The 16,075-nt window shown below is 43.8% G+C and overlaps 1 long non-coding RNA gene across 1 annotated transcript in view; it reads left to right on the plus strand.

Moving 5' to 3' along the window:
* Window positions 1-16,075, plus strand: part of LOC124605608 — a 556,596-nt gene that overhangs the window by 157,034 nt on the left and 383,487 nt on the right. The window contains exon 2 of the long non-coding RNA XR_006978664.1: window positions 8,411-8,557. This is a non-coding gene — a long non-coding RNA (uncharacterized LOC124605608). The remainder of the gene's footprint in view (window positions 1-8,410; window positions 8,558-16,075) is intronic.

Here is a 16,075-nt window from a genome sequence, read left to right on the forward strand (position 1 = left end):
TCCGACTGCTACGGTCGCAGGTTCGAATCCTGCCTCGGGCATGGATGTGTGTGATGTCCTTAGGTTAGTTAGGTTTAAGTAGTTCTAAGTTCTAGGGGACTGTTGACCACAGATGTTAAGTCCCATAGTGCTCAGAGCCATTTGTTTTGAACGCTGTTTCTCACGCACCTATACAGGGTGTTACAAACAGGTACGGCCAAACTTTCACGAAACATTCCTAACATACAAATAAAGAAAAGATGTTATGTGGACATGTGTCCGGAAACGCTTAATTTCCATGTTAGAGCTCTTTTTAGTTTCGTCAGTATGTACTGTACTTCCTCGATTCACCGCCATGATTTCATACGGGATACTCTACCTGTGCTGCTAGAACATGTGCCTTTACAAGTACGACACAACATGTGGTTCATGCACAATGGAGCCCCTGCACATTTCAGTCGAAGTGTTCGTACGCTTCTCAACAAGAGATTCGGTGACCGATAGATTGGTAGAGGCGGACCAATTCCATAGCCTCCACGCTCTGCTGACCTCAACCCTCTTGACTTTCATTTATGGGGGCATTTGAAAGCTCTTGTCTACGTAACCCCGGTACCAAATGTAGAGACTCTTCGTGTTCGTATTGTGGACGGCTGTGATACAATATGCCATTCTCCAGGGCTGCATCAGCGCATCAGGGATTCCATGCGACGGAGGGTGGATGCATGTATCCTCGCTAACGGAGGACATTTTGAACATTTCCTGTAACAAAGTGTTTGAAGTCACGCTGGTACGTTCTGTTGCTGTGTGTTTCCATTCCATGATTAATGTGATTTGAAGAGAAGTAATAAAATGAGCTCTAACATGGAAAGTAAGCGTTTCCGGACACATGTCCACATAACATATTTTCTTTCTTCGTGTGTGAGGAATGTTTCCTGAAAGTTTGGCAGTACCTTTTTGTAACACCCTGGATAGCTACGTTACCAACCGCCATGTTACACGCTACAGTTCGGAGCCCTCTAGCGGCAGAGAGTTGCAAACATGTTGACATGAAGAATAAAGATCTAATAAAGTTCGTTTTATTTAAAAACTTTCACATAAAAAAATTCAGGCATTGCTTTTCAGCGCGCTCTCGTCTTTATACTGTGTTAGCGGGCAATATGACAACGATTAACAGAAGACAGTGTAAAATTAATACTCTGACAAGATTTTGTTTCTTAGCTGCCCTGTAAACAGTTAGCAGTTAGTCAATATGTTGCTGTGATCATGTCATAATTCAAAAGCGGCTCCTTTAGCAGCACACCGTTTACACCACCACTGCCGTGATGGATCTGAGTTACTTTTGCCATAAGGCGTTAAATAATGTTAGAAAACGAGTGAAACATAAACTGTTGTCTTGAAACTGGTTAACTGCACCAAACGGCGGACGGCATCGCCTTCACGTACCGCAGCGTAAACATCAACCTTCTACATCCAGAAAAAGTGGTAGCTAGGCATCTCACATGCAACCAAGTCGAAATTTGGGTACGAAGCAGATGTTGATAGCATTTGTATACCCGTTTTAAGTAAGGGTTCACACAGCCTAATAATACGTTCAGTAAATAAATATTTCAAACTTTTTGTCGAATCATATTTTCACGAAACAGTTTTAGACGCAATAGCTATATACACCATGCGCGATTCCATTGTTGAGTTTTCAGTGTACGGTAAAGGTAATCATTTAATTATTTGTTCTCTGTTGATTTTTTTCTGTTAATGAATGCTTCTATATATTATTTGCCTGCAAACGAACATGGTCGTTAAAGCGCACTGGGTATAGAATATATATAAAATCACTTAATAATAAATTTCCTAAATGATGAAACACTTCATCGCCCTCGCGTGTACATCTCCGTTCAACGCCGCCGCAACTATATCCACTCTTCATACACAGTTAGTAGAAGGAATAATGCTTTGTGTTGACGCATGGAACTCCAATTCTGTTTCGCGATAACTTCTGCTACGAGCGTCGTTACCTAACCGTGAAAGGTGCCATTGTATGTTAGACGTCTATCCTGACGTCTGATAGGCTTATCAGTTGCAGACGCAGGTCTCTCAGCAGTTAATGTCGCAAATGACATACAGATGGCTTTAGGAGATAACGCACAGTTTTTCCGCCCCTGTAGATATTATTATCGCGATCAGAGCGTGGCAGTACAGAGAGTTGACAGTTGCACAAGCTGTTGTGTTATGTCGCGATAACAACGACGTCATATATTTCAGGGTCTGAAGAGTGGAAGGGGGAACTCCGTGAACAGAGATAAACGTTCAGATGTCAGAGTGTGAGTAAGCGACGTAGATACCAAGTGGTAACGGGGTCATACTATAACGTAAGATAAGTAAGACGAGAATCTCTGTTACTGACCATGTTTTGTTAACTATAATTTTCATGCATACGTAAAGTTGCAAGCGTTAAAATTGCTAAATATTGAAAAACTGTCAACAGAAAGCATTGTCTCTCATAAATTCTAATATCTACAAGATTAAAACTTATCTACGATTTCGTTCTGCCATTATTTTTGTTGCATTCTTTAAAAAATTAGCTAATGCTTCTTCTTTGTTTGTTCAAATTTAGGCGTTGACTTGATAATTTATTTATATTTTGTCAATTGTGTTTTTTGTCGTGAATAAGCATAGTAATTTTTTGTTCGCTCAAAAACCATAGCGTCATACCTAACCAGCCAAAGAGATGTAGTGTATTGAATCTTTCACGTATTACTTTAGAAATGAAATCACCCAGAAGTGGACCGTAAGGATATCGTTTGTCAGGATTAAACTTTCAGCACAGTTTACCATACCACGGTTCAAATTTCCCATATAATTTTTTTAAAAAAAGTTAAAAACATAAGAAGCTCTATCAACGTGAGTATTTGAGTTAGTCTTCAAGCTTTTCATAAAGGTATTTACGGATGTAAACTGCACTAAATGTGTTTAAATAAATAGGCAGTTTTTGTGTTCAGCGCGACCTAAGTCCTCAGTGATTGGTTGGTTGGTTTTTTGGGGGAAGAGACCAAACAGCGAGGTCATCGGTCTCATCGGATTAGGGAAGGACAGGGAAGGAAGTCGGCCGTGCCCTTTCAAAGGAACCATCCCGGCATTTGCCTGGAGCGATTTAGGGAAATCACGGAAAACCTAAATCAGGATGGCCGGACGCGGGATTGAACCGTCGTCCTCCCGAATGCGAGTCCAGTGTGTTAACCACTGCGCCACCTCGCTCGGTCCTCAGTGATTGTGTTTCGTTGGAAGGCTTACAATGCGGATTTGTAACCCACTTTTGGACAGAATAAACGCAAACCAGTGGAGGTCAGTTCTCGGGGTTGGTTTGAACCCTTCAGTGCTTTACTAGGTATGGTCCTATTGTATATAATATTGTCCTGACTTCCTCAAACGTGTGAACTGAATTATACACGTCGGACAGTTCTGGGGGGGGATATAACGTAAGCGTTAGTAGTTCAGCATTTGCTCACAGAGCCATTGATCCCCAACTAAATAGATGTACTTAGCATGCGATGTGGCGCAGTGATTAGAATCTTGCGTTTATTGTAGAAGAGCCAATCCATATTTAGTTTCCAGATGTACTTAGCATGCGATGTGGCGCAGTGATTAGAATCTTGCGTTTATTGTAGAAGAGCCAATCCATATTTAGTTTCCTGTGTGTTCCCTAGGTAACAGTGCAAATGCCACTTGTGACAAGCTAGAGTATAAAGACGGTTGGTTGCTGCAATTTAAGTTGTGTTAGATTCCTGTCTGACCTCACTCTCGGAAATCTCTACGTATTCAGACAAAATTGTGACTTATTTGTGGCAAGAAAAAGTATAAATGTCACTTCAGTTGTTTCACGCACTGGAATTTCATGTTTCATGTCTTAAACATATGGAACTCACGAAATCGATGAAACTCGTTACTGAGAAAGCGCGCTTTAACGTGTAAATACCAACGAGTATTTCAGAAAAAATGCTTAACTTTGATGATTAACGAAGTCTCGAATGTGCTACAAACACGAAGAGGAAAAAAATTTTGGTATCACGCGGTATGGGAACCTACGACCTTCGAGCCAACTTCGCTATTACAATTCGCATACCTTAGGTGCTTTATTCCACGAACACTCCAGAAAGAGGCAGGCTGACTTTATTGCCGAATGATGCGGGCGTGAGTCGTAAATACACGAAATTTTGGAGGGTTTCCTCTATCAGGCTGTAGAAAATTCCTTTGGATTGTTACTTAAAAGTTTTCGATGATTAATAAGGAAACCATTTGCAGAGAAAAGTACGTGAAGTCATTAATAATTTCAGCTGACACTCATGTGATATACGTAAGCAGAGCTGACCTTTTGAAAGTAAATGACTTTAACAACAGTACAAACCATATTTCTAACAAAGGAAAATAGTCTATTATGAATTCATTTTCCAACCAGGTATGTCCTGGTGATTCTTTAGTAACACAATCACTAAATTCAAAGTTAAAACCTCTCAGTATGTTTAAAATAACAAATGCTGGGTGTAAATAAATCAGACCGAACCGAACGAGAGAGCCATGCCGAAATCAAAAACCTATAGGTACAACTGTCGAAAAATCGGCAGTTGGACCGCTCAGTAACAGGTTCAAAATAGCTCTGAGCGCTATGGGACTTAACTACTGAGGTCATCAGTCTCCTAGAACTTAGAACTACTTAAACCTAACTAACCTAAGGACGTCACACACATCCATGCCCGAGGCAGGATTCGAACCTGCGACCGTAGCGGTCACGCGGTTCCAGACTGTAGCGCCTAGAACCGCTCGGCCACACCGGCCGGCTCAGTAACAGGTCTCAGAAGCTAACTGAATGGGCTCTTCGGATAAAGAACCGAAAATGACGTCACTACCAAGGTTAAACTACGAGGTGCATTCAAGTTCTAAGGCCTCCGATTTTTTTTTCTAATTAACTACTCACCCGAAATCGATGAAACTGGCGTTACTTCTCGACGTAATCGCCCTGCAAACGGACACGTTTTTCACAACGCTGACGCCATGATTCCATGGCAGCGGCGAAGGCTTCTTTAGGAGTCTGTTTTGACCACTGGAAAATCGCTGAGGCAATAGCAGCACGGCTGGTGAATGTGCGGCCACGGAGAGTGTCTTTCATTGTTGGAAAAAACCAAAAGTCACTAGGAGCCAGGTCAGGTGAGTAGGGAGCATGAGAAATCACTTCAAAGTTGTTATCACGAAGAAACTGTTTCGTAACGTTAGCTCGATGTGCGGGTGCGTTGTCTTGGTGAAACAGCACACGCGCAGCCCTTCCCGGACGTTTTTGTTGCAGTGCAGGAAGGAATTTGTTCTTCAAAACGTTTTCGTAGGATGCACCTGTTACCGTAGTGCCCTTTGGAACGCAATGGGTAAGAATTACGCCCTCGCTGTCCCAGAACATGGACACCATCATTTTTTCCAGCACTGGCGGTTACCCGAAATTTTTTTGGTGGCGGCGAATCTGTGTGCTTCCATTGAGCTGACTGGCGCTTTGTTTCTGGATTGAAAAATGGCATCCACGTCTCATCCATTGTCACAACCGACGAAAAGAAAGTCCCATTCATGCTGTCGTTGCGCGTCAACATTGCTTGGCAACATGCCACACGGGCAGCCATGTGGTCGTCCGTCAGAATTCGTGGCACCCACCTGGATGACACTTTTCGCATTTTCAGGTCGTCATGCAGGACTGTGTGCACAGAACCCACAGAAATGCCAACTCTGGAGGCGATATGTTCAACAGCCATTCGGCGATCCCCCAAAACAATTCTCTCCACTTTCTCGATCATGTCGTCAGACCGGCTTGTGCGAGCCTGAGGTTGTTTCAGTTTGTTGTCACACGATGTTCTGCCTTCATTAAACTGTCACACCCACGAACGCACTTTCGACGCATCCATAACTCCATCACCACATGTCTCCTTCAACTGTCGATGAATTTCAGTTGGTTTCACACCACGCAAATTCAGAAAACGAATGACTGCACGCTGTTCAAGTAAGGAAAATGTCGCCATTTTAAGTACACTCCTGGAAATGGAAAAAAGAACATATTGACACCGGTGTGTCAGACCCACCATACTTGCTCCGGACACTGCGAGAGGGCTGTACAAGCAATGATCACACGCACGGCACAGCGGACACACCAGGAACCGCGGTGTTGGCCGTCGAATGGCGCTAGCTGCGCAGCATTTGTGCACCGCCGCCGTCAGTGTCAGCCAGTTTGCCGTGGCATACGGAGCTCCATCGCAGTCTTTAACACTGGTAGCATGCCGCGACAGCGTGGACGTTAACCGTATGTGCAGTTGACGGACTTTGAGCGAGGGCGTATAGTGGGCATACGGGAGGCCGGGTGGACGTACCGCCGAATTGCTCAACACGTGGGGCGTGAGGTCTCCACAGTACATCGATGTTGTCGCCAGTGGTCGGCGGAAGGTGCACGTGCCCGTCGACCTGGGACCGGACCGCAGCGACGCACGGATGCACGCCAAGACCGTAGGATCCTACGCAGTGCCGTAGGGGACCGCACCGCCACTTCCCAGCAAATTAGGGACACTGTTGCTCCTGGGGTATCGGCGAGGACCATTCGCAACCGTCTCCATGAAGCTGGGCTACGGTCCCGCACACCGTTAGGCCGTCTTCCGCTCACGCCCCAACATCGTGCAGCCCGCCTCCAGTGGTGTCGCGACAGGCGTGAATGGAGGGACGAATGGAGACGTGTCGTCTTCAGCGATGAGAGTCGCTTCTGCCTTGGTGCCAATGATGGTCGTATGCGTGTTTGGCGCCGTGCAGGTGAGCGCCACAATCAGGACTGCATACGACCGAGGCACACAGGGCCAACACCCGGCATCATGGTGTGGGGAGCGAACTCCTACACTGGCCGTACACCACTGGTGATCGTCGAGGGGACACTGAATAGTGCACGGTACATCCAAACCGTCATCGAACCCATCGTTCTACCATTCCTAGACCGGCAAGGGAACTTGCTGTTCCAACAGGACAATGCACGTCCGCATGTATCCTGTGCCACCCAACGTGCTCTAGAAGGTGCAAGTCAACTACCCTGGCCAGCAAGATCTCCGGATCTGTCCCCCATTGAGCATGTTTGGGACTGGATGAAGCGTCGTCTCACGCGGTCTGCACGTCCAGCACGAACGCTGGTCCAACTGAGGCGCCAGGTGGAAATGGCATGGCAAGCCGTTCCACAGGACTACATCCAGCATCTCTACGATCGTCTCCATGGGAGAATAGCAGCCTGCATTGCTGCGAAAGGTGGATATACACTGTACTAGTGCCGACATTGTGCATGCTCTGTTGCCTGTGTCTATGTGCCTGTGGTTCTGTCAGTGTGATCATGTGATGTATCTGACCCCAGGAATGTGTCAATAAAGTTTCCCCTTCCTGGGACAATGAATCCACGGTGTTCTTATTTCAATTTGCAGGGGTGTATTTAAAACAGTTCTAATTCTCGCCGCTGGCGGTAAAATTCCATCTGCCGTACGGTGCTGCCATCTCTGGGACGTATTGACAATGAACGCGGCCTCATTTTAAAACAATGCGCATGTTTCTATCTCTTTCCAGTCCGGAGAAAAAAAATCGGAGGCCTTAGAACTTGAATGCACCTCGTACTGCACCGATCGGTATGAACGATACAAAACAGAGCCCCTGGTGTAAGCTCTGACACATGGCATAATGCAGGAAGATGTGTACTGTGCGCTATGTGCAGCACAGCTATGCATACCGGTTTAGAAGCCCTCGGCCATTAAATGTGGAAATGTGAATCAACTCTGTGTAACTTTGAGATGCAACCACTATTTTCAAAACCTGTTCACAAATGAATTTTTCAGAACAGTTAATTCATGGCATATGAATAGGCCCTGCACGTACTCAGGAAACACATTACTGCCAACTTCTAATATTTCACTTTCTTAGAACAGTGTTAATGCCCAGTCGTGCCTCGTGGTTTATACATTCTATAGATAAAAACATTGAATTTGTTCATGTTCTCAGAGGCCATAAGATGATGATTACTTTTATCTCCTAGATACCACAAACGGTAGGTACCTTTTTTTTTTGGGAGGAGGCGAGGGAGTTGTGTGAACGAAGGAAGAATCTTGCCCTACAGTGAGACCATGTATCTTCACAAACTCGGAAAGTACCGAAATTACGTATGTCCTGTTGTGATCTCATCTTGATGACTGACCGTGGAACAGGTCTTGACTGCTGGTAGCGATCAAATTAGGCATTTGTTGCTGTTACTGTTGTGACTTACGACCTTTTAAGGTGAATTACCTTTTGAAAGTTGGCCAGTGCGTAGTTTGTGCCTTTTGCTGAAGTAATCCTCCTGGTAGTTCTTGTTTAGCTTAGGTGCCTTTACGAGGGTTTGTGTTTTTAATTCCAGATATCGGAAGGCGTTATCAGCGTTATCTGGCGGCCGGCTGCGCGCACCGGAACCCTTGCGATAAGCGGCCCGCAGATCCCCGTCGCGAGGCGCCGCGCAGCTCTGCCAGCACACGTCGCGGCTCTGCGCATTCCTCGGCCCGGCCCGGTGAGTCCGCGCAGTGTTTCGCTGCAACAAATGAATAGCTGCTGTTGCGCAAGTAACTGGAGGCGCTCAGCGTCTGCCGCAGACTTCTTGCTCTGAGTTAGTCGAAAGTGTCAGAAGGGCAAATTCTAATTTATGTCATAATATCGTCAGTGGTTTGTGACAGAAAGGGCGGGGTTCAGTGGAAGGGGGAAAGGGAGAGAGTGGGGGAGGCGCAAAGATAAATAATGCAAGAGGAGAAGGTCGTCTCAAAAACACTAGCACATGCGACCTGTCGGCAAAAGCTGTCACAAAACATTTATTCTTCTTCTCCTCCTCCTCCTCCTCCTCTTCTTCGTCCTCTTCCTCCTCCTCCATTGGATGTCGTCTCTTACTGGCGCTTGACAACTATTGTGGAATAGATTTTACCTTCCCGAATAGTCTACATTATTTCTTTATTTTATCGATTACAAATGGTTTGTAAATGCCTGCGATTGTAAAAAAACAATGGGTTTGTTAATGACATAACTTTTATTGCTGCCAGTCACAATTTTTTTTTAATTTTATTTCCGCCACGACGAGTTTCCGGAAATGATTCCCATTCTCATGTGCGTTTTTCCTTGTATTGTGGCATTTATGCATGGTGTTATAGATGTGTGAGGTGCGACATTATTCTGCTGCCTTTACTGCGATATGTAAACAAGCGCTGTTGTGTTATTTTGTAATTAATGCTGGAACTGTAATATGCAGCGGCGAGTTTGAAAAAAAAAAATACATTTTGCTTAAGGTTTTCTTATAGTCTACGCTCGCAGAAGCTCTCACATATTAAGTCACCCACACAGTTTACAGTGCACAGTACACGATGAAAACAACAAATGTTCTGGTGATATATTCGCATCACAAACTATATGAAGACGAAATATTGAATGGAAAACGGAAAGCGACTTGGCGAAATTCTTCAAATTACAAACGTAAAATACTCTCTGCACGAAATAATACTGCCTGTATTCTGTGGGCGTTCAGTGGCGTTATCTGTGTTGACTGTTAGTAAAATATTTTTGTGACTCTTTAATATTTTTCATTTGCTTCTTTCAACGTGTACTGGCCACTGTAAATTGTATGAGTGATATTTAATGTCATACGAGTAACAAGGAAACAGTACGTAGATTTTTTTTCCAGATTCGCCATTAACTATATAGGATGGTCACAAACAATTTGAAAAGCTTGTAAGGTGTTGGTAGGTTATGCTCAGAAATAATTTCAAGAAAAAAATCCGATACGCTGCGTTTCCGACTTCATTAGCATTGAAATTAGCCAGTCAGGCCGTCGACCGCGAAAATTCAAGCCGCCCGTCAGATACAGTTAGTGTCACTTGTCGTCATGGCATAAATGATAGTGCACGAGACTGCTCAGCCTTTTGCTCTGGTGTGATCATTACTACCGCCTCATCTCCAATGTTCGTATCGCTCTCTTGTTCCGTTTTAGGCAACCAAACGAAGAACGAGTTTGGCAACATAGACTCTAGTGGGCCGCTTGAATTTGCGTGCACAACGGCCTGATTGGCTAACTTCAATTCTGATTAACTCTGAAAAGGCGCGATATATCGAATTGTTTTTCTTAACAATTATTTCTCAGCACAACCTACCCTGCAACACCCATACGAGTTTTTTAGACTGTTTCTGACCACCCTGTATATAAAAAAAGCTCCATTATTATACACTCCAAAAGAAATGCACACTATTTTTGTAAAAATACAGTTTTCATTCTTCATGTGTGAAAGTTTCACAGTGTGTAGATCCATCCTTCCCGCTTGTTCTCAAACGTAGTTCAACCTGTTCCCGTGAGTGGCGCCGTCACAGCATGTCTTCAAGATGGCTGATACACTTGACATTCGTCAGAAGCAACGTGCTGTCATAGAATTCCTGTGCTGTGAAAACGACAGTGGGAAACATCCGCAAGAGGTTGAAAAAGGTGTATGGAGATGCTGCTGTCGATAGCGGTACCGTTAGTCGGTGGGCAAGCAGATTACGTGATGAAAGCGGGCACGGCAATATTGAGGATAGTCCTCGCAGCGGCAGGCCTCGTATTGTACACACTCCAGACAATGTGCAGAGAGTTAAAGAATTGGTGACTACTGACAGACGCATCACAGTGAACGTATTGTCACGCTACGTTGAGATAGGGGAAGGAAGTGTTTGCAGAATGCCGAAAGTGTTGGCGTTAAAAAAGGTTTGTGCCAGGTGGGTTCCCAGGACGTTGACAGTGGCTCACAAAGAAACAAGAAAAACGGTATGCAGCGAGCTTTTGGAACAGTACGAGAATGGTGGAGATGAATTTCTTGGAAGAATTGTGACAGGTGATGAAACATGGCTCCATCGTTTTTCACCAGAATCGAAGAGGTAATTAATTGAGTGGCATCATGCAAATTCATCCAAGAAAAAAAAAAAAATCAAAACCACACCTTCTGCTGGGAAAGTTATGGCTACGGTGTTTTTCGATTCCGAAGGACTCTTGCTTGTGGGCATCATGCCAATTGGAACCACCATAAATTCTGATGCATATGTGACGACACTGAAGAAACTTCAAGCTCGACTCAATCGTGTTCGACCACATCGGCAAAAGCAGGAGATTTTGCTGTTGCACGACAATGCACGTCCACATGTCAGTCAAAAAACGTGGGAGCGGTCACAAAGCTCGCATGGACAACACTGCAACACCCGCCTTACTGTCCTGACCTGGCTCCATGTGATTATCCTCTTTGGGAAACTGAATGACTCTCCTCGTGGAACAAGGTTTGAAGATGATGACTCCCTTGTGCACGCTGCCAAACAGTGGCTGCAACAGGTTGGTCCAGAATTTTACCGTGCGGGTATCCAGGCGCTTGTTCCAAGATGGCGTAAGGCAGTTGGGAGGCATGGATATTGTGTGAGAAATGAAAATATTGGCCCTAAAGGATGAATCTACACACTGTAAAACTTTCAGACATGTAGAATAAAAGATTGATTAAAAAAATAGTATGCCTTTCTTTTGCCCGCATCTCGTGGTCGTGCGGTAGCGTTCTCGCTTCCCACGCCCGGGTTCCCGGGTTCGATTCCCGGCGGGGTCAGGGATTTTCTCTGCCTCGTGATGGCTGGGTGTTGTGTGATGTCATTAGGTTAGTTAGGTTTACGTAGTTCTAAGTTCTAGGGGACTGATGACCATAGATGTTAAGTCCCATAGTGCTCAGAGCCATTTGAACCATGCCTTTCTTTTGGAGTGACCCTCGTACAATCAAAGTGGCATTGTCACGAGAGGAGATTCTGCGACCGTGAATCAGTACCGTAGTTAGGTATGTGTTTCCTCTCGACCTTCCTTCGATGATAAAAATGCGACAAAATACGCGTCTTTCCTGATTATATGGTGAAAGGACTAAGAGCTTTTCCGACGCCTTGACGTACTTAATTACTGGAAACATGGTAGAGCCATAAAATTATGCTTCACGTAGTACATGTCCATTGTACTCGCCGTCATCCTGTCCATCAGCGACATGGTGAGTGAATGTCCACGCTTAGACTCCACACAGCGGTACCGACAACGCACAAAATTTCGCTAGTAACTTGTGTGACTTACGCAGATCACGATTACATGTAAGATGTTCGAGCAACTGACATGGTGAGTTTGCTGTGCCGATTCTTATTTTCTCTTATCAGTCATCCTTAGTATACTTTCTTGTGAAATGGTTTTCGGTTTACGAGGCAATCGCCAAACAGCAAATGGCTTCATCATCAATGACATGGAATTAGTCAACAATATAATCTATATGAATATAACACCTATGAATAGTGCGGGTGCCAAACTCAGAGTAAAAAATCGTATTCGATAGTGCAATCATGGCAGAGTAAAAACCATCAAAACTAAGCATCGAATAAATATAACAGGAAAGCTGACGGGAGTAGCACAAGATGCGTGAAATTAGATTATAGGCTATAATCGTGCTAAAACTAAATTGCAGGTTTATATGAAAATTGAAAATATGCGTAACAGCAAAGTAAATGTACATACGGTAAAACAGCAAATTGTCAAGAAATTCGGAATACACTGAAAAATCACGAAAAATATACAAGTAAATGAAGTGGATGAGTATAGTGCGTCAGACAAATGGAAGTTGCCAGTGAACTTCTGATTTGTGATTTTATTCCGTTATATTTGGTCTTCAAGTAATCTTAAAGAAGTACAGCAACTTTGTAAGTGGTGACAGATTCTGTGCGTATTCCTTAACACGGAAGCAATCTACTCTGTGTTTTACAAAAGCAGTAGTACTTGTTTTAAGACATATTTGCCAATATCGACAATCGACTTGAAAAAGCTACATTTCTTTTTTTCTTTTGATTGCTAGACGCCGACATTCGCAGGATGTGAGAGTTCTGTTTTCTGGAGGGAATTGTGTGTTATGGTTTCTACATGTTTTATAAACTGTCGTTTTATTACTAATACTGTTGCATGTGTTTCAGTTTGTGCGTTTCTGCAACTCACACGGTAAATCCTACAGCTGCTTATCGATTGCTGTGTGACGGAGAGAGCATTTAGCAAACTGAGTACGGGGTGAATAACTCTATTCAGTAGAATCATCATTACATGTTTCAGTCGACATTTTGCTCGTATTTAGAAACTTCAGAAATGGCCTCATTACAGCAACACGATTTCAGACTATTTCCGAAATGTGCACTCGTTAACGAAGTACCATTGGTCAGATCATAATTGCGTTAGTATGAATGACGAACGGGCATCACAGGTTGTGTAAACTGACGGAAATTGGTTTTATTTGGCGCGTTGGCGGTGATGAAGCCAGGTCATTGCATTAGAGGCGCGGAATATCACGGCAGGGCGCGCCGGATCGCGTTTCGGCCGCGCGGCGCGGCCCATCGTCAGCGCGCCGTGGCGTGCCGCTTAATCACCCGCGTCGCCGGGACGCGGCTCTCCGTTTCATTATTTAACAGGCCGGCCTGTCGTGCTGGAAAATTGCCGCAATACCGCTCCTGAATGCAGCGAGGCCGCAAGCACCCCGGGCAATTGCCCCTTAATCATCACGTCGCGTGCGGCCGTATCAGCGGCCGGCCGATGGGTATTTAAAGCTCACCAGAGACTGGCTGTTCGGGAGGCTCACTGATAACAATCGCCTTGTGTTCGTTCGAGCATTGTTGACTCAAGATACTTCTTCAAGTCGGCGCAATCTCCTTGCTGAAATAGTATGTTGTTGTCAAACGGTAAATGCTACCACCAGCAGTTACGGGTCATGTCATGAAATCAAAATGTTTTACCTCTGTTGATGAAGTCCTAATCACCGTGGTTTGCTAGTAACAGAATTGGCTGCAGGTACGGAGACAATTACTGTGGCTCCTTTTGGGGTTACGATATGAAGGTTGATTTTTAAATTTATTAAAAGTAGCAATTATTATTTTTGTTGAAACAAAATTTCAGTCTCCCGATCTTTCGCCTTGAGTTAGTCCATTTCGGATAAGAAAATTGAAATTTTCTAATTCCCCATAGGTAAATTAGTTCCTAATTAGTCTTGAAATTCGTTTACACCTTAGCAACTTCATCATTTCTTCCCTCAATTTTTTTAAAGCTTAGGTAACAGAAAAAGGTGCCGGGTCCCAAAGCTGGGCACAAGATCGTCGACGAAGTATTTCAAGGCACAGCTCCTCCAGTTGCAACAGCCAATGGGTGAGCCGGCAAATTGTCTTCCTTCGAACGTTAATCTCGCTTACTTCCCGCTTCAACTTACACAGACAGCTCTATAAGTTTGCGCAGTAATTGCTACAAACACATAAATAAAGTTTACGGCACTTATCCCATCGACTAAGTATAATTCAATGCCGGCCGCTGTGCCCGTGCGGTTCTAGACGCTTCAGTCCGGAACCGCGGGACTGCTACGGTCGCAGGTTCGAATCCTGCCTCGGGCATGGATGTGTGTGGTGTCCTTAGGTTAGTTAGGTTCATGTAGTTCTAAGTTTTAGGGGACTGATGACCTAAGATGTTAAGTCCCATAGTGCTCAGAGCCATTTGAACCATTTTTTATAATTCAATGCATTTTCTTAATTCTTATCGTCTATTTTGTCTGTAAATTTATTTTTTGTGAATCTACTTTCACCTGCAGGTGCATATGTATGTCGGTAAGGTCTTCCAAACATATATTTTTTTTTCCAAAGCAACAAAGGAGGTACCCAGACGCGTCAGCTTCTTTACATGCAGAATTCATGAAAGATGAACAAGTTCACCCGAAATACGCTCTATCTTGTTAGCAACTTGCTGAATCTTAATACGACAGTCCTATGTTATAATGTAATATATTTTATGACCCTTTTCTACAGATAGAACATCCGTAACAACAGGAGGTGAAGGGGCGCCATGGACGTCCATCGATTTAGTTTCTATGTAAATTAGACTCCATAATCAATTGCACAACACTCCTCCTTGCCCATTTCTACAAACCATGTGACTAATCACTTAATATAACAGCCAACAATTTCTTGTTATATTTGAGAGTTTGAACAAAACCGCTACACTTGTGAATATTGACTTCATTTAACAATATTTCGCGCTGTTTGCGGAGACTTTCTTAGACCTTATCAATCCAATGTCGCAATGGATGAGTTGCATAAAACCTGAGAACTTAGATTTCGATTGCTATAAATCCAGAAAATTACAAGACCACATGTCAGTAACACAAATTTTATCGTAACACCTACGAAAATTGTGAATTTGTAGTTTGAACATTTTATGTTACGGACCGAGGGTACTGTGAGATAAAGTTTTACTGCCAAGGTATAGAGTGTCAACTTGGATTTTCTGAAATAGAAGTGCATCACATTTTTCATCGCATCTGAAATATTTTTCGTATTTAGCTTTTTTGTTTTTGGTCGAACAACTATGTTTTTATCGAATGGTGTAAACGTGTTCGTATGAAGGTCAGATGAGCGACATGTCCCGTTCAGCAAAGATGAGAAACGACTGGAGGTTACGTTATGAGGTTAAGGCTACATTCATAATGTGGACCTTTTGTACTGCCTACTGCTGAGAAGTATCCAAGTGACATGGGTGAGGCAGAGAGCTGGGTATGCATTGTTACATGTTTGGCTCTAAAAAACATCATTAATGTGTGTCAACATTATATGACTGACTTGTTTACACAAAAGCGGCGCGAATATATTAAGTCATAACAGCTTTCCTGTTTACTGATACCCCCGGAATATTATAATTGTTTATTTATGTGGCTGTGGTATTGGTAGCTGCTGGATAAATAGTTCATTAATGTTAGAACTGCTAAAATTCGTTTTTCGTCAGGCCACATGTCTCGTTAGACTTTGTGAACGGTGTGGTTTTTCGTCTGTTTCATGCTTACAATGAGGCCATGCAAAATGCATAATATGCTACCACACTATTATTTGCTGAAAAAGCATTCATTGTGACGCCCGTAAATCACAAGCAACATATACGACATGATACCCTTGCGTCCCAATGAGATAGCATTTCATTTCTAGTCGTAAGTCGAAGTGAGGACAA

Source organism: Schistocerca americana, chromosome 3, assembly GCF_021461395.2.
Source record: "Schistocerca americana isolate TAMUIC-IGC-003095 chromosome 3, iqSchAmer2.1, whole genome shotgun sequence".
Classification (NCBI taxonomy): domain Eukaryota; kingdom Metazoa; phylum Arthropoda; class Insecta; order Orthoptera; family Acrididae; genus Schistocerca; species Schistocerca americana.